Raw genomic sequence first — 27,960 nt, forward strand, 5'->3', positions numbered from 1 at the left:
TAATACAACTATATAGTAACACAACTCAAACTGTACAGAAAAGCTTAATGATAAAAGAAAAAAATTACTTAAAGCCACATTATCAATATGGTAAATGTTTTCGTAAACATTTCAAATGTTTTCCTGTGCATTTATATACATTTATAATTTTATTTAAAATAGTTCCATTTGTACTTGATATTTTATAGCCTACAACAGTCAACAATATACAATAGACACAGATATATATTAAGTCTAGTATTATATAGATTGCACAATATTTTAGCCAATGATAGTGGTAAGCATGTAGATTGCAGTTTTTTTAGCAGATACAAGTTCTTTTTTTTTTTTTTTTTTTTTTTGAGATGGAGTCTCACCCTGTTGCCCAGGCTAGAGTGCAGTGGCACGGTCTTGGCTCACTGTAACCTCCACCTCCTTGGTTCAATCGTTTCTCCTGCCTCAGCCTCCTGAGTAGCTGGGATTATAGGCAAGTGCCACCACACCTGACTATTTTTTTTGTATTTTTAGTAGAAATGGGGTTTCACCATGTTGGTCAGGCTGGTCTTGAACCCCAAATCTTGTGATCCACCTGCCTCGGCCTCCCAAAGTGCTGGGATTACAGGCATGAGCCACTGTGCCCAGCTATAAGTTCTTATACTACATCTTTGTATATGTGTCTAATAGTCTTATGAATTCCAAGAAATGATATTGCTGGGTCAAAGGAGATGTACATTTAAAATTTTAATGCATATTGCCAAACTACCTTCCAGAAAGGCAGTATGAGTTGAGACTTCTGCTAACAGTGCCTGCACTTTGCCTATAAAATGAAATGGTTTTAAGGAAATGGTAATAACTTCCTTTACCTGAATCTTCTTATGGTAGAAAGGTTTTCTTTAAGACAGACAATGACTCTTCTTGGAGCAAATTTTAATTCTGATAGGTATGGAATGGAGAGAGGGTCCTTAGTTCTACAGTACCCCTTCAAGTTTCCATCATGGTTTTGATGGGGTTATTTAATCTCGGTGAGCTTCAAAACACTGTTCCAGTCATTTCTTTATTTTCGTGTTACAGAAAGCACCTTCTTAGATGACAGCCGCATTATTTATCCTTCATAAGTTTTATTGAAAATTTCTGAAAAGGGCCTTTACTGCAGGATAGAGACAGTCAACATAGTGCTTTAGGAGTCATCTGGAGACCAATGAAACAACTAAAAATATGCTAAAACTTCAGAGTGAAAAGAAAATCTTTAAAATAAGGCCGGGTGCGGTAGCTAACGCCTGTAATCCCAGCACTTTGGGAAGCCGAGGTGGGTGGATCACGAGGTCAGGAGATCAAGACCAGCCTGGCTAACATGGTGAAACCCCGTCTCTACTAAAAATACAAAAAATTAGTCGGGTGTGGTGGCGGGCGCCTGTAGTCCCAGCTACTCGGGAGACTGAGGCAGGAGAATGGCGTGAACCTGGGAGGTGGAGCTTGCAGTGAGCCGAGATCACGCCACTGCACTCCAGCCTGGGCGACAGAGCAAGACTCCATCTCAAAAAAAAAAAAGAAAAAAGAAAATCTTTAAAATAAAGTCAAACCATTTTCTTCAGTGATGTATTTTTTCATTTTGTTAATTGTCTCTACATTTTTGACCTATTGATAAACAGAGAGCACACTTACCTTCTTTTACATGTCTTTATAAATTATTTGCAAGTACTAAAATATTTATGTATGTTATCAAACATACACAGAAATATAGAAATTTAAAAAGACAAGATACAGTTATTGATAGAGCAGGGATGCTGATGTTTTCTTTCTATACTTCAATAGAAATTGCTGTTCTATGCAGGGCTTATTTTCAAAGCACCATTTTCTACAGATAACAAGGGGCTTCCTAATTTGGAGCGTATATCTGAACTGAACTTTTGTATCTGTCACAGTTCTACCAAGCCCAAATACCTATTCTGATATTCCTAAGCATTGTAATGTACTTTAATGTTTCCTTAATGTTTTTAATGTTTCTTTAGCAAGCTTTGAAAAACTGGTTATTTGTAATCACCACAGTAGAGAATGAGAGGGAAAGAGGGTATCATAATATTTGTTCCTTTAGGTAGATGGAGAAAGTCCATTATTTTACACCGTTGATAGAGTGTATATCATCTTGACTTTAGATCCAGTTCTATTCAGATATTATAAAAGGTATCATGAAAATAATCTTGGCTTATTTCTTTTTATTACCTAAATTTTATTATGGTATAGTAGTTAAGAGTCCAAGTCCAGACTCTGGAGTTAGATTACTTGAATTCCCTTTCTGGCTCTATTACTTATTTACTGTGTGACCTTGGGTGAGTCACTTTATCTTTGTGTGCCTCTCTTTTCTCATCTGTAAAATGGAGCTAGTAAGGGGAGCTGTCTTACAAGGCTGTTGTGAGAAATGATGTCTATCTTGTAGTCAGTGCTTTTATTAAATGTTTGCTATTATTAATAGTTATTATTACTAAATTGACTTCAAAATTGTATAAAAAGAAACATTTGTAAGTTAAAAAATTTACCTATAAATGAAACAACAGGTATTTTGATTTTTTTTATGACAGGCAGAATGGCATAACTTTCTAGAGTCCTCCTGTCTAGTTTTGAACTCTGGCTTTATACACTTTGGTCAAATCAGTTTATCTTTGCTTTGATTACTCGTCATTTAAGTGGGTGATGAGAATAGTGCTTATCTCAAAAAATTGTTATAAAAATTAAATGAATAGTTAACATATGTAGAGCTTAGAAGAATGCCTGGGAATAATAAGTGATCAATAAAAACTATATATTTTATTCTTTACAGATACTTGAAAAAACACATTTATGCATTTTGCTTTTTAAAATCAATTATTTGTAATTCTTTTTATGTTCACATTTGGTATATTGGCAATTTTTAATGCCTGTGTACTATTTTTTTTTGAGATAGGGTCTTGCTCTGTTGCCCAGGCTAGAGTACAGGGCATGATCTCAGCTCCCTGCAGCCTCTGCCTCCAGGGCTCAAACCATCTTCCCACTTAAGCCCTTGGAGTAACTGGGACTACAGGTGCATGCCACCATGTCCAGCTACTTTTTGTATTTTTTGTAGAGATGGGGTTTTGCCATGTTTCCCAGGCTGGTCTTGAACCCCTGAGCTCAAGCAATTCGCCTGCCTTGGCCTCCCAAAGTGCTGGGATTACAGGCATGAGCCAGCATGTTGAGTCACTATTTTAAAATAGTGAGAAACTTTGAATTCTGAACAATAATGATCTTACCTCTATGTTAGAAATCAGGTGTTTTGTTTTGGTTTTCCTATTTCTTCAAAAAGGAAAGGTTTTTTTTTTATAAACGCTTAAAAAAATACAGTTTCTTTTGCATAGGTTTTTGTATTAAAGTACATTTTAAAACTTTAGAACACATTTTATTTCACTTTTTTGAGACAGGATCTTGCTCTTTGGCATGCAGTCGTGCCATCATAGCTCACTGCAGCTTCGGCCTCCTGGGCTCAATTGGTCCTCCCACTTCATCCTCCTGAGTAGCTGGGACTACAGGAACATGCCACCACGCCAGGCTAATTTTTGTATTTTTAATAGAGATGGGGTTTTGCTCTGTTGCCTAGGTTGGTCTCAATCTTCTAGGCTCAAGTGATCTGCCCACCTTGGCCTCCTAAAATGCTAGGATTATAGGCCTGAGCCCCTGCCTAGAACATATTTTATTTCATTTTGTTATTTTACATATATATATATATATATATATATATATATATATATTTTTTTTTTTTTTTTTTTTTTTTTTTTTTTGAGACAGAGTCTCACTCTGTCACCCAGGCTGGACTGCAGTGGTGAGATAGGCTCACTGCAGCCTTCACCTCCTGGGCACAGGCGAGTCTCCTGCCTCAGCCTCCCAGGTAGCTTGGACTACAGGAGCGCAACACCATGCCCAGGTAGTTTTTGTATTTTTTTGTAGAGACAAGGTTTCCCATGTGTGCCCAGGCTGGTCTTGAACTCCTGGGCTCAAGCAATTTGCCTACCTTGGCCTCCTAAGGTGCTAGGATTACAGACATGAGCCACCGCACCCAACCTTAGAACACATTTTATATGTAGGTCAAATGACTACATATAATTATACCTGGAAATAAATTCATCATTGTTATTATTTCATATGACCGTCAAGCTTTTTATTGTTGTTGTTGTTACCCAGTTGCACAGGCTTTTATTTTACTGGGCTATTAGTGAACTTTATAACTGTATGTGTAGGATATATATCGTCTCCATGTTTTTATGAGTAATTATGGTGTTGCTTTGGCCTGTGTTCCCTATCTTTTGTGGCTCAGTTTTTAAAACTTAAAATAAAAATATATATAATATGGAATACTTTAGTTACTATTTGCTGAAATAATGGAATTTTTTTTTTTTTTTTTTTGAGATGAGTCTCAAGCTGTTGCCCAGGCTGGAGTGCAGTGGCGCGATCTCGGCTCACTGCAAGCTCTGCCTCCCGGGTTCCCGCCATTCTCCTGCCTCAGCCTCCTGAGTAGCTGGGACTACAGGCGCCCGCCACCGCGCCCGGCTAATTTTTTGTATTTTTAGTAGAGACAGGGTTTCACTGTGGTCTCGATCTCCTGACCTTGTGATCCGCCCGCCTCGGCCTCCCAAAGTGCTGGGATTACAGGCTTGAGCCATCGCGCCCGGCCGAAATAATGGAATTTTTATGGTTTATGGCAATAAACCAAATATTTGAAAATGGCAAAGTTTGTGGGTCACTGTATATATACTTCTTTTCTCCTGGAATCTTAGAACCCACTTAGGTGTCTCACATATATGAGACTTAGCATTTTTGAGTCTTAGTACTTAGTACTTAGCACTTTTGAGTCTCCACATAGTTATTTTGATTAGTATTAAAAATATCTAGCATATTGCTATTTTAGGCCAGTATGTTACAGATCAGAGTTTAACTTTTAAAAAAGATATTCAAATTTTGTATACTTTTTTTTTTTTTTTTCAATTAGAGTTTGGTTAAGGTGGCAATGAGTTTGTGATAAATATAGCTTAAGAATTGTTAAAATTCCCAGCACTTTGGAAGGCCGAGATGGGTGGATCACGAGGTCAGGAGATCGGGACCATCCTGGCTAACACGGTGAAACCCTGTCTCTACTAAAAAATACAAAAAACTAGCCGGGCGAGGTGGTGGGTGCCTGTAGTCCCAGCTACTCGGGAGCCTTGAGGCAGGAGAATGGCTAAACCCGGGAGGCGGAGCTTGCAGTGAGCTGAGATCCGGCCACTGCACTCCAGCCTGGGCGACAGAGCGAGACTCCGTCTCAAAAAAAAAAAAAAAAAAAGAACTGTTAAAATTACATGTAATTATTCTTCTCTGCTCTCTAGAGTTACACAGAATGAATTCTCATTTTTTATGTTTGTCTTTTGCAAGAGGTAAATCTTCAGGATGGAAAATGGTGAAATTTACTTTTTGTCTTTGTAGATGTTCTTATTTATTTGGTTTATAAACATTTCTTAAATATACACTTTGTCAATTACTGTGTTAGTCCCAAGGGATGTAAAGACAAAATTAAGAGAGCAGAGTTTATTGGGATTATCTTTGGCAGTGTACTCAAATTCTTAACTTGAAAAATCATGTTTAAGTAACTTTTCTGAATGTCAGATATGTTTTTCTTCTCAAGGAAAACAAAAGTTCACCAAATATTAGAAATATAGGAAGTGAAATTTGTTGCATAATCCCTGTTTTGAGTGGTTAGTTTTTTTCCATTGAGAGTGGGAGTAGGGATGAAACAAAATTCTTTATATGCTGATAATTATTATTATTAATTAATTCATTTATTTTGAAATGAAGTCTCGCTTTGTTGTCCAGGCTGGAGTACGGTGGCACAATCTCAGCTTACTGCAACCTCCGCCTCCCAGGTTCAAGTGATTCTCTTGCCTCAGACTCCTGAGTAGCTGGGATTACAGGCGCTTGCCACCATGCCCAGCTAATTTTTGTATTTTTAGTAGAGATAGAGTTTCACCATGTTGGCCAGGCTGGTCTCGAACTCCTGACATCAGGTGATCTGCCCACCTTGGTCTCCCAAATTGTTGGTATTACAGGCATGAGCCACTGCGCCTGGCCTGATAATTAGTGAAGCTGGATGACAGGTACATAGTAGGATATTCATTTAATCTAGAACTTGAATCAAATAAATATTATTTTGGCAAATATTTTGATACAGTTTAGCATTTTTAGAAAATAAATAGGTTTAACTTGTGGTAAATTTATTCTTTGTGATTTAACATTTGATTCAGTTTACAGTTAAGTAAAATTACTGTTTAGTCCTAGATTAACTGAATCCCAAGATGGTAAAAGAGATCAGTAAAAACCAATATAGAAATAACATATTACTTTGATAGTGGGTATTAACGTGACAAAAAATATTACTTTCAATCATGTTTTTCTCTTCCTTTTTAATAAACAGAATATATCAAAATTTATTCTGATATTTTCTAGATAATAAACTTTTCATTATATACATTTTCAAAGTATCCACAAGAGTAGAGGGACTAGTATTATGAATATCCCTCCATTTTCTTATAATATTATATATTTAGCTAATAGAGGAGGGGTGAATGGGGTCTGGCTTAATTTTTCTAGACTGCACAAATGTTTGGAGAGGGAATGCAGGCTATCTACTTGATGGTTTTATTTACAGATTATAAAAGTTAAGAGGAGTTTTAAGAGCACCATCCCGAGAGTGGGTGATAAAGGCAAGGATACAGTGTAGTATCCTTGAAGCTCATTTCAAATTCTGCATTCGAGGTAAACTGAGGCCCAGAGAGGTGAAGTGAATTGCTTGAGATCATGAAGTTTAGTTAGTTGGGAAATTTGGATTTAAGCTAGATTCTCTAATCCAAATCTGGTGCCATTTCTCCTTAACTTTGCCTGTTAGCAAAATATACTGTTTTGGCTATTCTTCTCTGGCTTTGAGTTTATGATAATATTTCCTAGTGTTGCAATGCTAGAATGATTTCTTGAGGGAGCCCTTACATTCTTAATTTAATTCAATTTTAGAGTCTCACTCTGTCTCCCAGGCTGGAGTGCAGTGGCGCGATCTCGGCTCATTGCAACCTCTGCCTCCTGGATTCAAGCGATTTTTATCCCTCAGCCTCCTGAATAGCTGGGATTACAGGTGCCTGCCACCATGGCTGGCTAATTTTTATATTTTTAGTAAAGATGGGGTTTTGGCATGTTGGCCGGGTTGGTCTCAAGCACCCAACCTCAAGTGATCTCTCCACCTTGGCCTCCCAAAATGCTGAGATTACAGGCATTAGCCATTGCACCCAGCTACATTTGTATTTTTTACTTAGTCTTTTCCCTCCAATCCATTGCCTACTTTGTTCCTTTTCTTATAAAATGTCCAAATTCTAATTATTTTATCTTTTATATTCTACTATATAAAGACCTTCTGTTATCTTTTTATTATTTCTTTTCCCACTTTAAACTAAAAAATAGGAAGTTCTTTAGCTAGCTAGAGTACCTTCCTTTTCTGAGAGGACCAGAGAAAAGGGACTTATTTTGTCAGGATTAGGCAAAGATATAGCAAAAACGGAGGAATATTTTATAAAAACAGCTCTTTCCTTATCCCTTCAGAAGACCATCCTTGCTGAGGAAGAGGATCAAATTAATCCTGCCTGGTTAGTATGGGAAGAGATGAATCAAAGAAATTATGGTGTGGTCAGTGGTGCCCACTGACTATGAACATCATGATGCTCATAGATCCCAGTATTGGGATCTATTCCAGGGAAAGCTATTCCTATGACTCCCATTCCTTTTATCTAAAGTTCCCTTCCTCAATTTGAAGTCCTCTCAGAAGCTTAATTTACTGTGTGCCTCCCCGCCTGAGAAGTACTTTAAATTGAGATGTATTTGTATAGCATTAACTCTGCCTTTTTGGGAAGTTTACTTTGTAATATAATCTTATTCCCTCTTGATTAAGTATCCCCTCCTCTTTTATGGGTGCGCTCCTGAGGATGGAGTGATAGTGCCTCTGGTTGCAGATTGAGCTAGCTGTCTCCTCTGGCAATGGAAATGAGTGGGGATGTCTAGGAGCATTCTTCCTCCAAATCTTCACTATGTTGAGTAGCATAGGGTCGCGCAAGGTAGAGAGCCTATGTGTACTGGTGTATGCCAAGATTTATGGGATAGGAAGTTTTTTTTTTTTAAATTATGATTCTAAACAAGTGCTGTGGGGCGGAAGGGGAAGATAGAGATGTGAAAGTGGAGGTGAAGAGATTCATTTGTTAAAACATGAATTATTTAGTGCCTAATAGGTGTTCAGAATAGAAAGATGAATAAAATAGGGTTCCTGTTCTTGAAGAGCACATAGTCTAATGGGGGAAAAGGGTTATGTAAACCAAGCTTGTCCAACCTGTAGCCCATGGGTTGCATGCGGCCCAGGATAGCTTTGAATGTGGTCCAACACAAATTTATAAACTTTCTTAAAACATTATGAAGCTTTTTTTTTTTTTTTTTTAAAGATGGAGTCTCACTCTGTCACCCAGGCTGGAGTGCTGTGGCATGATCTCAGCTCACTGCAACCTCCACCCCCTGGGTTCAAATGATTTTCCTGCCTCAGTCTCTCGAGTAGCTGGGATTACAGGCACTCGCCACCACACTGGGCTAATTTTGTATTTTTAGTAGAGATGAGGTTTCACCATTGTTGGCCAGGCTGGTCTTAAACTCCTGGCCTCAGGTGATCCGCCTGCCTCGGCCTCCCAAAGTGGGATTACAGGCATAAGCCACTGCACCCAACTTCTCTGAGTCTCCTTTGTCTTCCTCTCCCACTTTTAAAAATACTTGAAGGCTGGACTTGGTGACCTGCAACAGAGGTTGCAGTTAGCTGAGATTGTGCCACTGCAATTCAGCCTGGGTGACAGAGCGAGACTTGGTCTCAAAAACAAACAAACAAAAAACACTTGTGATTATGATGGGTCCACCTGATTAATCCAGGATAATTACCATATCTCACAGCTGATAAGCAACATTAATTTCACCTGTAACCTTGACTTTCCTTTGCCATGTAACCTAATATTCACAGGTTCCAGTGATTAGGACGTGGGCATCTTTGGGGGACCATTATTCTTTCTACCACAGAAAAGGGACAGTTTTTTGTCATTCACTTGTTTAAAAACTTGTTTGATTTATTGCTTACAAAGGTATTTTTAATATTTTGGGGGAAACGGGAATCCAAATGTGATGAAATGTCTGGTTCCTTTCATCAAAATTATGTTTATATGGAACTAATTTTCAAAGGGGCCGATTAGAGGTCCATCCTGGCTTTTAAGGCCTTTTCAGTCTAGCACTGGCCTAACCTCTGGCTCTCTTCTTCTCTAATTCCATCTTCCAACCCTAGTAATCTCTGTTTCTAGCCCAGTGATTCTCATACCTGTCTGTACCTCGGAAATATCTGAAATGACAAAAAATTATGTGCCCAGATCCCTGCTTTTCCAGTTAGGCTTGAGAACCACTGATGTAGCCACACTGGACTAATTGTTATTTCTAGACGACTGCATGTGGTTTTGTACTTCCATGCTTTTGCCTTTGCTTTACCTTTGTACTTGCTTTGGATTTCATCTCTTTCCTTTCCTACTTCTATTTCCTATTTTATATATTTCTGTTTTAGCAATTTGCTCATTATGTGTACTTGTTCACATTTGTTTCTGGAGCAGGTTTATAAATTCCTTGTTTCTATCACCTGTTATATACAGTAGGTGAGTCATAGTAGGTGCTCAGTGTTTATTTGGTCATTTATCAAGTAACAGTCACTGAATTAATCTGCTTCTGGTTTGATCACAATCTATCAGCACCTTCTCCAAGAATTGAACAGAGGACATAGGTATTTATAAAGTGGTAGGAACTGATTAAAGTGTTTTTGATTATTAGTAAATTTTATATGAATATATATTTTTTTCTATTTGTTTCTCTATATCTTGCCAAAATATCTGGGTAATATTCACCAAATCTCAGGATTACATTTGGGATTGTTTGACTGAAAATAAAGGTTATGTGACATTTACTTTGGTGAGCTCTGGTCACCCTAAAGTTAGGCAGTTACCATTTTAGAGCAGCTGATACTGTGTTAAGAGATCCATGTGACTGCCAGTTGGAGACTCATGTGACACATACTTAAGATGCCATAGTTAGAGAAACAGTGGTTTCGAAAAAGAGCTCCACATCAAACCAATTGGCAGATTATCTGTGTTTGATCAAAACTGAGCTGCTTCTGCAAGGGCAACTATTTAGCATGTGACAGGATGTTTGTATATGACAGTTAATGTGAGTGTACTGAACAACATGGCAGTGATTAGCAAGAGGGTAATTAGTTGTTTATAAATTAGTATTTATCTCTCATGAGCCCCAGTGGACACCTCTTTCCTGGATCGAGATTTAGAGCAGCTCCTGCTGGCATACCATGGCTTTGGTGGATGCTCAGTTATTTTCTCGACATACTCTTCTCTTCCCTTTTACTAATATGTCTCTACATACTATTTACCAGCTTTTTGCCCATGTCATACTTCCTACTCTGGATACAAATTATTTTGGCATCCTCTTTTCTTATATACCCTCTTTTATTTCAAGTCTGTACCTCCTCAGAGGCAAAAGGAGCGCATCAGTTGAGTTATCCCCCTTTAATTGTTTTTCCTGAAACTCTACCCAGTGACTTCCTCTTAAACATGTGTACCTCGCTAACCTGTTTGCAAGAAGTGTTCTTTTCACCATTTTCTACAGCTATGCTTACTTTTCAAGGCCTAGTTCAAATGTCATCTCTTTTTTCCCTGACTCCTCCAACTAGTTCAGTAGTTTATTTTATTTACTTCTAAAGACCATACCTGTTCATATCTCCATTATATAATTTATTACATTACTCTTAGTTGGTAGTTCTTCTTTCCTCTCAAGACTAAGCATTTTATCTTTCTATGAGTTTTATATTTGGAACCAATGCATGATAGTACGATTTGGGATGGGGTAAGGGATAAGCCTTTATTTTATAAAGCTACTCTGCATTAAATGCAGCCTGTTCTTATTTAGGAAAGAGTGTGTATGAAAGTTGTGGGTCTGGAATTAGATTCTTGAAACACAATATTCACACTTGACATTTGGAAAGTCTTTGTATATTCTTTATGTACCCTTTGTTTATCCTTTGTGTAGATCTGTGTTTGTTTGAAGACCACTGCCCTAAGAAATTTTTGTGCATTTCCCAAAATTCAGGTTACATGTAAAGGAAATGTTCACAGCACAAATGTACACAGTAGCTAAAACATGGAAACAGTTCAGATGTCCTATATAAAATGAGATAAACTATATAAAATACTTAGCTCAGTGACTAGCTCATAGTAAACAATAAGTGTACTATTTTCCTTATTATATTGTGTGTCTCATCATGCCTCAAAGCAGATGCTATAGGCTTTTGCTAGGAAGGATAAAATTTAAAAGTGGATGAAATCGAAGTAAGAAGAAAAGCTAGAAATGGTAAGGACAAGGAAACATTTGGATGCTGCTGATACTTTGTGTCATATGCCATGCTAATTGGGCATATTATTTTATTTAATCTTCAAAATAACCCCAAGACTAGATTCAGTTACGAAAAGCAGAGTTAACTTATATCTTTTTGGCTTAGATGTCATTATCACCATTTCACAGCAGATTAGTTCTACACCTAGACAAAGGGTTCACGGTTCTATATCTAACAAGTGGCCAAGCTGGGATTTGAACAAAGATTTTTTTCACTGTGCTGTTATTAATGATTAAATTTGACTTGGAAGTTGTTGGAAAATAGTTCTTAGTCTGCATTCAGAATGCTCTCAGAAGTAATTATCTGAGATATATCTTGAGAAAGTTCTACTGAAGAACACTGGATTCTATCCACTTCCAGGGAGGTGCTCCATCATTCCATAGCTAGGCAACAGAACCTGGTTAAACTAATCCAGCTTATTCCGGGCATCTAGGATAAATTCTTTAACAGACCCCAGACTGAAATGCTGAAGCTTGGATTTTGAGAAATTATTTGGAATCTGTATTTCAGTGAATTCAAGATTACAGGCAAAAACTTATAGGGCTGGCTGCTGAATTATATTTCACATTGATTCATTACATGTTCACTGCCTTTGATGTTTTTTGTGGTGAGGCCAGATGTGATAGTTTGCAATCAGATTTACTATTTACTTGAAGGTTTAAAAAGATGACTTCATTAAAGATTGCTTATCCGCTAGGTGTTGTAGATACATATCCTTTGGGTATTGACTCCTTCCCAGCTCTCACATCGTTTGTTCTCACATCATTATTATTTGTTAATAAGCATTTATGTAGCCCTTGATTTTAAATTTATTTATATAATTTTTAGTTGGCATGTAATAATTGTACTTATTTATATATTTAGGTTTTTGAGACAGGGTCTCACACTGTTGCTCAGGCTGGAGTGCAGTGGCACTGTCTTGGTTTGCCACAGCCTCAACCTCCTTCACTTAAGCCATCCTCCCAGTTCAACCTCTCAAATAGCGAGGACTACAGGAGTATGCCACTATGCCTGGCTAGTTTTGCTTATTTTTTTGTAACAACAAGGCCTCACTATGTTGCCCAGGCTGGTCTTGAACTCCACAGCTCAAGCAGTCCTCCTGCCTCAGCCTCGCAAAGTGCTGGGATTGCAGGCCCGAGCCAGAGCCACGACACCTGGCCAGGCGTACATATTTATAGGATACGGAGTGATATTTTGATGCATGTATATACTGTGTAATGATCAAATCAGGATAATTAGCATACCCATCATCTCAAACGTTTATCATTTCTTTGTGTTGTGAACATTCAAAATAGGATAACTACCAGCAGATGACAGTTATTGAAATTTCAATAATTTATTGAAAATATACACTAAATTATTGTTAACTATATTTACTCTGTAATGCCATAGAATACTGGAACTTATTCTTCCTATCTAGCTGTAATTTTGTATCCATATACCATGGCTCCCCATCCGCCCCTTCCCCGTTCTGTTCCCAGCCTCTAATAACCATAGTTGTACTCTCTACTTCTATGAGTTCAACTTTTTTAGCTCCCACATGCGAATGAGAACATGTGGTTTCAAATTTATTTTCAATAGGCCTATTTTCAGTTCAGAAGGTATGGTTAATATTGTTTTCTATTTTAGCATAAAGATATAGTTAAGTGGCTTGTTAAAAACCACCTAGAAAATTGTAGTGATATCAAGATTTATATTCCCTCTACTTGTTAATTCTAATACTAATGCCCTAGTCTAATTTTCTAGACTCTTATTTTGTTTTCTACCTAGCAGTTTTGGATTAAAATGTACTACTTTTGTCTTACCTCCTATATTACTTAAGAAAGGAGAAATGGATAATTTGTTTATATTTAACTTTAAAATTTTGGTTGCTCAGAGTAAGTTGAAAGCATAGCTTTTGTGGAACTGCTTCAGATTCTAGAAACTGGTTGTAAATGTCACCATCTTTACCTTATTTTAATTTTGTTCCCTGTGAAAGAGCATATTATAGATTTATTCTCCCTACAGTTGAAGTGTTGATGGAATACTAAATGCAGAATTCCTTTCTCGTTTCGATTTAGATGAAAAACCCTCACTTTTACCACTTGGGTTGTAGAAACTCACAACTTAGTGCTTCTGCATTACTATTTTAATTTTCATAGGTTTATGTGATTGTATTCAGTATTTTCCCTCTTATATTTAAAAATTTAAAGAATTATCTCACCAAAGGTTTCTACTGTTACCTTGGGTGGAAGTGTGTTTTGTGTTAGAGGCTGGGAATACCCCTATCAGAGGAATCCATTTCGACTTACTGTTAGCATGGGGATTTATGGCTGGCAGATGGGAATTCTTTTTCCTAGTCAGCCCTGTGCCATTTCTCTGAGTGTGGTAGCCTTATGGGGGCAACCTGTGAGCATCCAGGTAAATTGGTATAGGACTTGGTAAAATTTATGCATACAGGCAAAAAAATCAGAGCAGTTTTGTTTTCTATGACTTAGATGGTATAGACAGTAAATTATTTATTTTTCTGAACTCTGGGAGTGTTAGTCTATGAGTGTGTCAAGTTCCCCCCTGCCCTTTGCTGCCCAAACTTTTTATTAAGAAAAATCTCTTACTTGCAAAAAAATCAAAAGAACAATCCCCTAGATTCAATAATTAATTATTGACATTTTCCTATATTTACTTATCTATATACATTTTTCCTCTATATGTCAGATTGGTTTTTTATTGTATAGTTGCAAGAAAATTAAGTTTGGTGTCATCAGTTAGTAGTTATCCTAATTTTCACATTCTGCCTGAAAGGTAGAATATTTTACCTTCTGAGTCATAAAAAGAACCAGTTTTGTTTCTGATCTGAACATTAATCATGATACAAACATATTCATGTAATCACACCCACCATTTAGGAAGTTGGGAGACACGGGTAAAATGAAGTGGGAGACACGGGTAAAATGAAGTGGGAGACTGATATTAATTCACATTTGACTCAGAGTTGTTGTCAAGAATGCCAGTGTCTCCAAGCTGTGCCCCAACAAACCACTACACATACCCAGCTTAGTCTCTTTCCTAAAGTTTTTCATCATACATTCCCTCAGGGTGGGGATAAAGTAGGTAGAGGAAGAGTCAAAAGAAATCAGCATTTATTGCTTGGAGCTAGATGTACCATGTATGTTAGCTCTTTGGATCATAATGATTGGCAGTCTGGGTAGGACTTGTCAATACTGTTTCTTAGAAGATAGTTGACAAAAGTCTTAGTTCCTTTGGGATTTTGGGAGGCTTGATAGTGCTAAGTACAGAACTTGTAATTATGTTTTGTGCTTTTGCTCATTCTAATAAAAAAAAAAAGTGGAAAATTACAAGGGAAACCAGCTCAAATACAGCTGAATTTCACCACATCAGTGTTTTCAGAAGAGATGGTGCCAAACATGGCACCACACCCAGAGTGAGCTAGACACAGCCCCTGAAAGAACCTAAATCAGGAATTCAGTGAGGAAGTTGTGACTCAGTCCAGGATCCTAGAGAAAAAGCTGACATGAGGATCTTAGGAGAAAACTAGAGCAAAGAATGAGGTCATAATTTGCTCAGGTTCTGCCAGTGGTAGCACCAGGAATATGGGAGATTCTTTCTGTTTTTATCATTTCTAATTTTTTGAGACAGGCTTGCCCCCTTTTTTTCAGACTCTGTTGCCCAGGGTGGAGTGCAGTGGTGTGATTACCGCACACTTGCAGCTTCGACCTCCTGGGCTCACACAATCCTTCCACCTTAGCCTCTGGAGTAGCTGGGACTACAGGTGCATACCACCACACTTGGCTAATATTTTAAATTTTTTGTAGAGATGGAGTCTCACTGTGTTGCTCAGGCTGGTCTCAAACACTTGGACTCCAGTGATCCTTCTGGCTTGGCCTCCCAAAGTGCTGGGATTACAGGTGCACGCGACTGCACCAGACCCAGCCGGCAGATTCTTGATATTCCTGAAGGATATATGTTGTTAAGAACCCCAAATTCTGATACCTCATGGTTTGCAGGTAAAAAACAACGGCAAAAAAAGAACCCCACATTCCAGAATGTTGCTAATTGAAATTCTGATGCTGTGTCATTTGCTAGGCTCATGCAGAGGCTAAATGACTAGCCTTCACATTCAACTTCACACTTATATTTGTACTGAGTATTTTAAATAATAACAACAGTTAATGCTTATTTAGTACTTACTTTGTGCTATGCCCTATTTTAAGCAATTTTACATATTAAGTCATTTAATACAACAACCCTATGAGGCAGATGAGGAAACAAGATCAGAGAAGTTGAATAATACAGAAATAACAGGTAGACGAAGGAACTGGTATTTGAACCTAGAGAGTCTTTGTTCTTAACTATTATGCTATCTGAAAATCACTGAACTATGTCAGGTAAGAACACAATGAGGTAGGCATTATCTCATCCCTTTTGTAAATTATTTCTTTAAGGTCATGCTTGAATAGTAAAAGTGTGGATACCAAGTATTAAAAAAAGTATTTTATTCATGTCTCTCTTACCGAGTTCTGATAGCTGAATGGGTCTTCCTTTTAGTCTATTTAATTTGTAGTGTCATGTCTTAGAAGTTAGACCAGTTCTGGCCTGGGCAACATGGTGAAACCCCATCTCTGCAAGAAAAAAAAATATACACAAAACATTAGCTGGGCATGGTGGCATGTGCCTGTAGTCCTAGCTATTTGGGAGGCTGAGGTAAGAGGATCACCTGCAGTGAGTTCTGATTGTACCACTGCACTCCAGCCTGGGCAGCAGAGACCCTGTCTCAAACAAACAAACAAACAAACAAACAAACAAACAAAAAAAGAAATTAGACCAGTAATCTCTTTCTGTGTCTTAATTAAAACCTTCTTGAAATTTATGTCATATTTAAAAGTAAGTTATAATCTTAAACTTTCCTTAAAGCTATCTTTTATGGAAAATCAGAAGAAAAAAAAGAAAAAGATAAAGAAAACCCTGAGGCTGGGCACTGTGGCTCACACCTGTAATCCCAGCACTTTGGGAGGCTGAGGAGGGCAGATCATTTGAGGTCAGGAGTTCGAGACCAGCCTAGCCAACATGGTGAAACCCTGTCTCTACTAAAAAAATACAAAAGTGGCGCACGCCTGTAATCTCAGCTACTTGGAAAGCTGAGGTGGAGGAATTGCTTGAACCCGGGAGGTGGAGGTTGCAGTGAGCCGAGATTGCACCACCGCACTCCAGCCTGGGCGACAGGGTGAGACTCTGTCTCAAAATAAATAAATAAATAAATAGAGTGTGTAGGGGGCGGAGCAAGATGGCCGAATAGGAACAGCTCCAGTCTCCAACTCCCAGCGCGAGCGACACAGAAGACCAGTGATTTCTGCATTTTCAACTGAGGTACTGGGTTCATCTCACTGGGGAGTGCCGGACGATCCGTGCTGGTCAGCTGCTGCAGCCCGACCAGCGAGAGCTGAAGCAGGGTGAGGCATTGCCTCACCTGGGAAGCGCAAGGGGGAAGGGAATCCCTTTTCCTAGCCAGGGGAACTGAGACACACAACACCTGGAAAATCGGGTAACTCCCACCCCAATACTGCGCTTTAAGCAAACAGGCACACCAGGAGATCATATCCCACACCTGGCCGGGAGGGTCCCACACCCACGGAGCCTCCCTCATTGCTAGCACAGCAGTCTGTGATCTACCGGCAAGGCAGCAGCGAGGCTGGGGGAGGGGCGCCCGCCATTGCTGAGGCTTAAGTAGGTAAACAAAGCTGCTGGGAAGCTCGAACTGGGTGGAGCTCACAGCAGCTCAAGGAAACCTGCCTGTCTCTGTAGACTCCACCTCTGGGGACAGGGCACAGTAAACTAAACAAACGCAGCAGACACCTCTGCAGACGCAAACGACTCTGTCTGACAGCTTTGAAGAGAGCAGTTGATCTCCCAACACGGAGGTTGAGATCTGAGAAGGGACAGACTCCCTGCTCAAGTGGGTCCCTGACCCCTGAGTAGCCTAACTGGGAGACATCCCCCACTAGGGGCAGTCTGACACCCCACACCTCACAGGGTGGAGTACACCCCTGAGAGGAAGCTTCCAAAGCAAGAATCAGACAGGTACACTCGCTGTTCAGAAATATTCTATCTTCTGCAGCCTCTGCTGCTGATACCCAGGCAAACAGGGTCTGGAGTGGACCTCAAGCAATCTCCAACAGACCTACAGCTGAGGGTCCTGACTGTTAGAAGGAAAACTATCAAACAGGAAGGACACCTACACCAAAACCCCATCAGTACATCACCATCATCAAAGACCAGAGGCAGATAAAACCACAAAGATGGGGAAAAAGCAGGGCAGAAAAGCTGGAAATTCAAAAAATAAGAGCGCATCTCCCCCGGCAAAGGAGCGCAGCTCATCGCCAGCAACGGATCAAAGCTGGACGGAGAATGACTTTGACGAGATGAGAGAAGAAGGCTTCAGTCCATCAAATTTCTCAGAGCTAAAGGAGGAATTACGTACCCAGCGCAAAGAAACTAAAAATCTTGAAAAAAAAGTGGAAGAATTGATGGCTAGAGTAATTAATGCAGAGAAGGTCCTAAACGAAATGAAAGAGATGAAAACCATGACACGAGAAATACGTGACAAATGCACAAGCTTCAGTAACCGACTCGATCAACTGGAAGAAAGAGTATCTGCGATTGAGGATCAAATGAATGAAATGAAGCGAGAAGAGAAACCAAAAGAAAAAAGAAGAAAAAGAAATGAACAAAGCCTGCAAGAAGTATGGGATTATGTAAAAAGACCAAATCTACGTCTGATTGGGGTGCCTGAAAGTGAGGGGGAAAATGGAACCAAGTTGGAAAACACTCTTCAGGATATCATCCAGGAGAACTTCCCCAACCTAGTAGGGCAGGCCAACATTCAAATCCAGGAAATACAGAGAACGCCACAAAGATACTCCTCGAGAAGAGCAACTCCAAGACACATAATTGCCAGATTCACCAAAGTTGAAATGAAGGAAAAAATCTTAAGGGCAGCCAGAGAGAAAGGTCGGGTTACCCACAAAGGGAAGCCCATCAGACTAACAGCAGATCTCTCGGCAGAAACTCTCCAAGCCAGAAGAGAGTGGGGGCCAATATTCAACATTCTTAAAGAAAAGAATTTTCAACCCAGAATTTCATATCCAGGCAAACTAAGTTTCATAAGTGAAGGAGAAATAAAATCCTTTACAGATAAGCAAATGCTTAGAGATTTTGTCACCACTAGGCCTGCCTTACAAGAGACCCTGAAGGAAGCACTAAACATGGAAAGGAACAACCGGTACCAGCCATTGCAAAAACATGCCAAAATGTAAAGACCATCGAGGCTAGGAAGAAACTGCATCAACTAACGAGCAAAATAACCAGTTAATATCATAATGGCAGGATCAAGTTCACACATAACAATCTTAACCTTAAATGTAAATGGACTAAATGCTCCAATTAAAAGACACAGACTGGCAAACTGGATAAAGAGTCAAGACCCATCAGTCTGCTGTATTCAGGAGACCCATCTCACACGCAGAGACATACATAGGCTCAAAATAAAGGGATGGAGGAAGATTTACCAAGCAAATGGAGAACAAAAAAAAGCGGGGGTTGCAATACTAGTCTCTGATAAAACAGACTTTAAACCATCAAAGATCAAAAGAGACAAAGAAGGCCATTACATAATGGTAAAAGGATCAATTCAACAGGAAGAGCTAACTATCCTAAATATATATGCACCCAATACAGGAGCACCCAGATTCATAAAGCAAGTCCTTAGAGGCTTACAAAGAGACTTAGACTCCCATACAATAATAATGGGAGACTTCAACACTCCACTGTCAACATTAGACAGATCAACGAGACAGAAAGTTAACAAGGATATCCAGGAATTGAACTCATCTCTGCCGCAAGCAGACCTAATAGACATCTATAGAACTCTCCACCCCAAATCAACAGAATATACATTCTTCTCAGCACCACATCGTACTTACTCCAAAATCGACCACGTAATTGGAAGTAAAGCACTCCTCAGCAAATGTACAAGAACAGAAATTATAACAAACTGTCTCTCAGACCACAGTGCAATCAAACTAGAACTCAGGACTAAGAAACTCAATCAAAACCGCTCAACTACATGGAAACTGAACAACCTGCTCCTGAATGACTACTTGGTACATAACGAAATGAAGGCAGAAATAAAGATGTTCTTTGAAACCAATGAGAACAAAGATACAACATACCAGAATCTCTGCGACACATTTAAAGCAGTGTGTAGAGGGAAATTTATAGCACTAAATGCCCACAAGAGAAAGCAGGAAAGATCTAAAATTGACACTCTAACATCGCAATTAAAAGAACTAGAGAAGCAAGAGCAAACACATTCGAAAGCTAGCAGAAGGCTAGAAATAACTAAGATCAGAGCAGAACTGAAGGAGATAGAGACACAAAAAACTCTCCAAAAAATCAATGAATCCAGGAGTTGGTTTTTTGAAAAGATCAACAAAATTGACAGACCACTAGCAAGACTAATAAAGAAGAAAAGAGAGAAGAATCAAATCGACGCAATTAAAAATGATAAAGGGGATATCACCACTGACCCCACAGAAATACAAACTACCATCAGAGAATACTATAAACACCTCTACGCAAATAAACTGGAAAATCTAGAAGAAATGGATAATTTCCTGGACACTTACACTCTTCCAAGACTAAACCAGGAAGAAGTTGAATCCCTGAATAGACCAATAGCAGGCTCTGAAATTGAGGCAATAATTAATAGCCTACCAACCAAAAAAAGTCCAGGACCAGATGGATTCACAGCTGAATTCTACCAGAGGTACAAGGAGGAGTTGGTACCATTCCTTCTGAAACTATTCCAATCAATAGAAAAAGAGGGAATCCTCCCTAACTCATTTTATGAGGCCAATATCATCCTGATACCAAAGCCTGGCAGAGACACAACTAAAAAAGAGAATTTTAGACCAATATCCCTGATGAACATCGATGCAAAAATCCTCAATAAAATACTGGCAAACCGGATTCAGCAACACATCAAAAAGCTTATCCACCATGATCAAGTGGGCTTCATCCCTGGGATGCAAGGCTGGTTCAACATTCGCAAATCAATAAACATAATCCAGCATATAAACAGAACCAAAGACAAGAACCACATGATTATCTCAATAGATGCAGAAAAGGCTTTTGACAAAATTCAACAGCCCTTCATGCTAAAAACGCTCAATAAATTCGGTATTGATGGAACGTACCTCAAAATAATAAGAGCTATTTATGACAAACCCACAGCCAATATCATACTGAATGGGCAAAAACTGGAAAAATTCCCTTTGAAAACTGGCACAAGACAGGGATGCCCTCTCTCACCACTCCTATTCAACATAGTGTTGGAAGTTCTGGCTAGGGCAATTAGGCAAGAGAAAGAAATCAAGGGTATTCAGTTAGGAAAAGAAGAAGTCAAATTGTCCCTGTTTGCAGATGACATGATTGTATATTTAGAAAACCCCATTGTCTCAGCCCAAAATCTCCTTAAGCTGATAAGCAACTTCAGCAAAGTCTCAGGATACAAAATTAATGTGCAAAAATCACAAGCATTCTTATACACCAGTAACAGACAAACAGAGAGCCAAATCAGGAATGAACTTCCATTCACAATTGCTTCAAAGAGAATAAAATACCTAGGAATCCAACTTACAAGGGATGTAAAGGACCTCTTCAAGGAGAACTACAAACCACTGCTCAGTGAAATAAAAGAGGACACAAACAAATGGAAGAACATACCATGCTCATGGATAGGAAGAATCAATATCGTGAAAATGGCCATACTGCCCAAGGTAATTTATAGATTCAATGCCATCCCCATCAAGCTACCAATGAGTTTCTTCACAGAATTGGAAAAAAACTGCTTTAAAGTTCATATGGAACCAAAAAAGAGCCCGCATCTCCAAGACAATCCTAAGTCAAAAGAACAAAGCTGGAGGCATCACGCTACCTGACTTCAAACTATACTACAAGGCTACAGTAACCAAAACAGCATGGTACTGGTACCAAAACAGAGATATAGACCAATGGAACAGAACAGAGTCCTCAGAAATAATACCACACATCTACAGCCATCTGATCTTTGACAAACCTGACAAAAACAAGAAATGGGGAAAGGATTCCCTATTTAATAAATGGTGCTGGGAAAATTGGCTAGCCATAAGTAGAAAGCTGAAACTGGATCCTTTCCTTACTCCTTATACGAAAATTAATTCAAGATGGATTAGAGACTTAAATGTTAGACCTAATACCATAAAAATCCTAGAGGAAAACCTAGGTAGTACCATTCAGGACATAGGCATGGGCAAAGACTTCATGTCTAAAACACCAAAAGCAACGGCAGCAAAAGCCAAAATTGACAAATGGGATCTCATTAAACTAAAGAGCTTCTGCACAGCAAAAGAAACTACCATCAGGGTGAACAGGCAACCTACAGAATGGGAGAAAATTTTTGCAATCTACTCATCTGACAAAGGGCTAATATCCAGAACCTACAAAGAACTCAAACAAATTTACAAGAAAAAAACAAACAACCCCATCAAAAAGTGGGCAAAGGATATAAACAGACATTTCTCAAAAGAAGACATTCATACAGCCAACAGACACATGAAAAAATGCTCATCATCACTGGCCATCAGAGAAATGCAAATCAAAACCACAATGAGATACCATCTCACACCAGTTAGAATGGCGATCATTAAAAAGTCAGGAAACAACAGGTGCTGGAGAGGATGTGGAGAAATAGGAACACTTTTACACTGTTGGTGGGATTGTAAACTAGTTCAACCATTATGGAAAACAGTATGGCGATTCCTCAAGGATCTAGAACTAGATGTACCATATGACCCAGCCATCCCATTACTGGGTATATACCCAAAGGATTATAAATTATGCTGCTATAAAGACACATGCACTCGTATGTTTATTGCAGCACTATTCACAATAGCAAAGACTTGGAATCAACCCAAATGTCCATCAGTGACAGATTGGATTAAGAAAATGTGGCACATATACACCATGGAATACTATGCAGCCATCAAAAAGGATGAGTTTGTGTCCTTTGTGGGGACATGGATGCAGCTGGAAACCATCATTCTTAGCAATGTATCACAAGAACAGAAAACCAAACACCGCATGTTCTCACTCATAGGTGGGAACTGAACAGTGAGATCACTTGGACTCAGGAAGGGGAACATCACACACAGGGGCCTGTCATGGGGAGGGGGGAGGGGGGAAGGATTGCATTGGGAGTTATACCTGATGTAAATGACAAGTTGATGGGTGCAGCACACCAACATGGCACAAGTATACATATGTAACAAACCTGCACGTTATGCACATGTACCCTACAACTTAAAGTATAATAATAATAAATAAATTTTTTTTAAAAAAATAAATAAATAAAATAAAACCCTGGGGATTTAGATGACTTTTTAAAGGTTTTCTGAGATGAATTCATACTTGGTGCCAGTTGAGGGAATCACTTTCCAATAATATGTAATATATTTAAAGTTGTTAGGTGGTTGTTTTGGCTTATAGTTCATTGTGAGATTTCTTTGTGATCAGATTGCTTCTCTTGTATCTATATTTGTTTTTTCTTAGTTCCTATAGTTCATAAGCCATACAATTTGGCATTTAAATTAAGGCAATTCAGTGTTGATGTCATCAACAATTCCCCATTGTGATTGCCCTAATTAAGTTCTCACTGTTTTTCACTTGGACAACACACTCCTTACTAGTGTCTCTTTCATTTTTTATAATTTTTTCAACAAATGCATTACTTAAGATGGTCTACTATGTGTGAAATGCTGTGCTCAGCACTGAGTGCATCAGTAAATAAGACAGACATGGCGATTGCCCTAGTAGAGTATATAGACTACTTGTCAGCCCATTTTCCATACTATTGCCATAAACTTACAAAAAAATCCAGATCAGATCTTTGCTGGTTCTTTTTTGCCTACCATGTAGGCTCTTTATAGTCAGGTTTTAGCATACCCTAACAGTTCAAATAACTTCTTCAATGAGGGCAGTTTTGGTATTTCTGTAGAAGCAGAAACAATTATTTTCTTGATCCTAGTTCTCATAGCATTTAATAAAAATCATCAACATAGTACCAGTGACATTGCATTATGTAGTTGTTTATATTAGTCACCTCTGATAGTTTTTGAAGTTTTTAAAAGGAGGGATAGTATTTTGTTCATTATTGTTTTATCCTCAGTGTGGATACAGTATCTGGAATGTAAATCCTCAATAAGTGTTTGAATTATGGTACAGTTTTTGTACTTGCTATCATTTCATGTGTGCATGTCTTGTTTCTCCAACTTCTAGGTCACAGACTGTCATATAATTTCTTTGTATTTCTTCTGGCATCCATGTTGGTATAGAGGACATAATCTAACCCTAAATAAATATTTATTCATTGTTACGATTCTTTCAATATTTTCTGTATATTAACTTTCATTGTTTAGAAAAGCATATCTTGCTCCCTTGTTTTGTAGAATGTCTTACTTCAATTTTTTATTTTATTTTATTTTTAGTGAAGAGAAGGTCTTGCTGTCTTGCCCAGGTTGATCTCAAACTCCTGGACTTAAGCCATTCTCCTGTCTTGGCCTCCCAAAGAGCTAGGATTACAGGTGTGAGCCACCATGCCCAGCCCTACATTCAGTTTTATAAGGGAAGCAGAGCATAAAAATTTAGAAAATTTGCAGCCTGGCTATGTAATAGAAAAGAAAAACCCATTTTCTGGGGAGAAATTTAAGCCAGCTGCAGAAATTTGGATAAGTATCAAGGGGCCTAATGTTAATCCCCAAGACTTTGGGGAAAATGTCTCCAGGCAGCCCCTCCCATCATAGGCCCGGAGGCCCAGGAGAAAAATGTGGTTTTGTGGGCTGAACCCAGAGTCCCTGTGCTGTGTGCAGCCTAGGGATTTGGTGCCCTGGTTCCCAGCTGCTCCAGCTGTGGCTGAAAGGGGCCAATGTGCAGCTTGGGCTGTGGCTTCAGAGGGTGCAAGCCCCAAGCCTTGGCAGCTTCTATGTGGTGTTGAGCATGTGGGTTCACAGACGTTAAGAATTGAGGTTTAGGAACCTCCGCCTAGATTTCAGAAGATGTATGGAAGCGCCTGGATGTCCAGGCAAAAGTTTGCTGGAGGGATGGGTCCCTCATCAAGAACCTCTGCTAGGGCAGTGCAGAAGGGAAATATGGGGTTGGAGCCCCCACACAGAGTCCCTACTGGAGCACTGCTTAGTGGAGCTGCAAGAAGAAGGCCACTGTCCTCCAGACCCCAGAATGATAGATCCACTGACAGCTTGCACTGTGTGCCTGAAAAAGCTGCAGACACTCAATGCTAGCCCATGAAAGCAGCTGAGAGGGAGGCTGTACCCTGCAAAGCCACAGGGGCGGAGCTGTCCAAGACTATGGGAACCTACCTTTCACATCAGCGTGACTTGGATGTGAGACCTGGAGTCAAAGGAGATAATTTTGGAGCTTTAAAATTTGACTGCCCCCTGGATTTTGGACTTGCATGGGCCCTGTAACCCCTTTGCTTTGGCCAATTTCTCCCATTTGGAATGGCTGCATTTACCCAATATCTGTATCCCCATTGTATCTAGGAAGTAACTAACTTGCTTTTGATTTTACAGGCTCATAGGTGGGGGGGACTTGCCTTGTCTCAGATGAGACTTTGGACTATAGACTTTTGGGTTAATGCTGAAATGAGTAAAGACTTTGGGGGACTGTTGGGAAGGCATAATTGGTTTTGAAATGTGAGGACATGAGATTTAAAGGGAGCAGGGGTGGAATGACATGGTTTGCCTGTGTCCCCACCCAAATCTCAACTTCAGTTGTATCTCCCGGAATTCCCATGTGTTGTGGGAGGGACCCGGGAGGCACCCAGGGGGAGGTAATTGAATCATGGTGTATGGTCTTTCCTGTGCTATTCTCATGATAGTGAATAAGTCTCACGAGATCTGATGGGTTTATCAGGGTTTTCTGCTTTTGCTTCTTCCTCATTTTCTGTTGCCGCCACCATATAAGAAGTGCCCTTCACCTGCCACCATGATTCTGAGGCCTCCCCAGCCATGTGGAACTGTAAGTCCAATTAAACCTTTTTCTTCCAAGTCTTGGGTATGTCTTTATCAGCTGTGTGAAAATGGACTAATACACTACCCAAAACAATCTACAGATTCAATGCAATCCTTATCAAAGTATCAATGTCATTTTTCATATAAATAGAAAAAACAATTCTGAAATTCATGTGGAACCAAAAATGAACCCAAATAGCCAAATCAATTCTGAACAAAAAGAACAAAGCTAGAGGCATCACACTGCCTGATTTTAAAATATATTACTAGGCAATAATAACCAAAACAGCGTGGTATTCATATAAAAATAGACACATAGACCAATGGAGAAGAATTCAGAACCCAGAAATAAATTCACATACTTACAGCTAACTGATTTTTGACAAAGGCACCCAAAGCAGACATCGGGAAAAGGATATCCTCTTTAATCAATAGTGCTGGGAACACTGGATATCCAGATGCAGAAGAATGAAACTGGACTCCCTCACTGTTTATAAAAATCAACTCAAGAAGGATTTAACATAAACATTAAACATAAGACCTGAAACTATAAAGCAACTGGAAGAAAACATAGAGGCAACACTCCAGGACATTGGTCTAAGCAAAGATTTTATGGCTAAGATCTCAAAGTACAGGTAACAAAACAAAAAATAGACAAATGGGAATATACTAAACTAAGAAGCTTCTGCACAGCAAAGGAAATGGTCAACTGTGAAGAGACAACCTGTTGAGTGGGAGAAAATATTTGCAACTCTTCATCCAATAAGGGATAATATCCAGACTATATAGGGAATCCAAACAACAGGAAAAAAATCTCCACAATTATTCTCATTAAAAGTGGGCAAAGGACATGGATAGACATTTCTTGAAAGGAGACATAGAAATGACCAACAGGGGCTGGGTGCAGTGGCTTACTCCTATAATCTCAGCACTTTGGGAGGCCGAGGTGGGCAGATCACGAGGTCAGGAATTCGAGACCAGCCTGACCAACATGGTGAAACCCCGTCTCTACTAAAAATACAAAAATTAACTGGGCATGGTGGTGTCCCAGTGGTGTCCCATTGTCCCAGCTACTCAGGAGGCTGAGGCAGGAGAATCACTTGAACCCAGAAGGCAAAGGTTGCAGTGAGCCGAGATCGCGCCACTGCACTCCAGCCTGGGTGACAGAGCGAGACTCCATCTCAAAAAAAAAAAAAAAAAAAAAAAAGAAAAGAGAAAGAAAAAGAAATGACCAACAGGTGTGTTAAAAATGCTCAACACCACTAATCATCAGGGAAATGCAATCAAAACCATGGATATATTTTACCCTAGTTAGAATGGCTATTATTAAAAAGACAACAACAACAACAACAACAAAAAACATATATTAGAAAGGGTATGGAGTAAAGGGAACTTTTATACACTTTCTTGTGAATGTAAATTAGTATAGCCACTATGGAAAACAGTATGGAGGTTTCTCAAAAATAGAACTCTCATGTGATCCAGCAGTCCCACTACAGTGTATTTATTGGAAGGAAAAGAAGCCAGTATATCAGAGCGATACTTGCACTTCCATGCAAACATAGCAAAGCTACAGAATCAACCTAAGTGCCTATCAATGGATGAATGGATGAAGAAAACGAGGTATACACAATGGAATACTGTTCAATTGCAGAAGAAAATGAAATCATGTCATTTGCAGCAATGTGGATGGAATTGGATGTCATTTTGTTGAGTGAATTAAGCCCAGGCCCAGAAAGACAAATATCACATGTTGTCACTCATATGTGGAACTAAAAACATTAATCTGGAGGTAGAGAATAGAATGATAGATACCAGAGGAGTGGGAGGGTGGGGGTGTGGGAGGGAATAAAAATAAACTGGTTAATGGGTGCCGATATATAGTTAGATGGAATAAGTTTTAATGTTCTATAGCAGAGTAGCGTGATTATAGTTAACAATGATGTATTGTCTGTTTAAAAATAGCTAGAACAGACGACTTGAAATTTTCCCAACATACGGGAATGATTAATACTTGAGGTGATCGACACCTTAAGTATCCTGACTTACTCATTACACAGTCTATACATGTAACAAAATATCACACATTTCCCACAAATATGTAGAAATATTTGTATCAATAAAATAATTTTAAAAAATAAAAAAGAAAAGGTAACTCTAAGCCAAAAAGAAATTATGAGATGCAGAATCCTTGGAGATGGTGATATTTGAACTCAGTCTTGAGGAATGGCTAGGATTTGGATTTGTAGATAAAGGAGATTTAGGCATTCTATGATAGTAGGGAAGAAACAAGAAAAGGTCAAGAAAATATACTTTGTG

At 39.0% G+C, this 27,960-nt stretch overlaps 1 protein-coding gene and 2 long non-coding RNA genes across 25 annotated transcripts in view; 2 read left to right on the forward strand and 1 right to left on the reverse strand.

Moving 5' to 3' along the window:
- The window catches only part of LOC144333739 (uncharacterized), a 35,798-nt gene extending 8,929 nt beyond the window's left edge, over positions 1–26,869 (forward strand). The window contains exons 2-3 of the long non-coding RNA XR_013402705.1: positions 24,196–26,547; positions 26,693–26,869. This is a non-coding gene — a long non-coding RNA (uncharacterized LOC144333739). The remainder of the gene's footprint in view (positions 1–24,195; positions 26,548–26,692) is intronic.
- Positions 1–27,960, forward strand: part of EXOC6B (exocyst complex component 6B) — a 678,312-nt gene that overhangs the window by 26,558 nt on the left and 623,794 nt on the right. The window lies entirely within an intron of this gene.
- LOC144333741 (uncharacterized) overlaps positions 1–27,960 on the reverse strand; it is a 71,301-nt gene that overhangs the window by 26,013 nt on the left and 17,328 nt on the right. The gene's annotated exons all lie outside the window — the stretch shown is intronic.

Source organism: Macaca mulatta, chromosome 13 (assembly GCF_049350105.2).
Source record: "Macaca mulatta isolate MMU2019108-1 chromosome 13, T2T-MMU8v2.0, whole genome shotgun sequence".
In the NCBI taxonomy this organism is placed as follows: Eukaryota; Metazoa; Chordata; class Mammalia; order Primates; family Cercopithecidae; genus Macaca; species Macaca mulatta.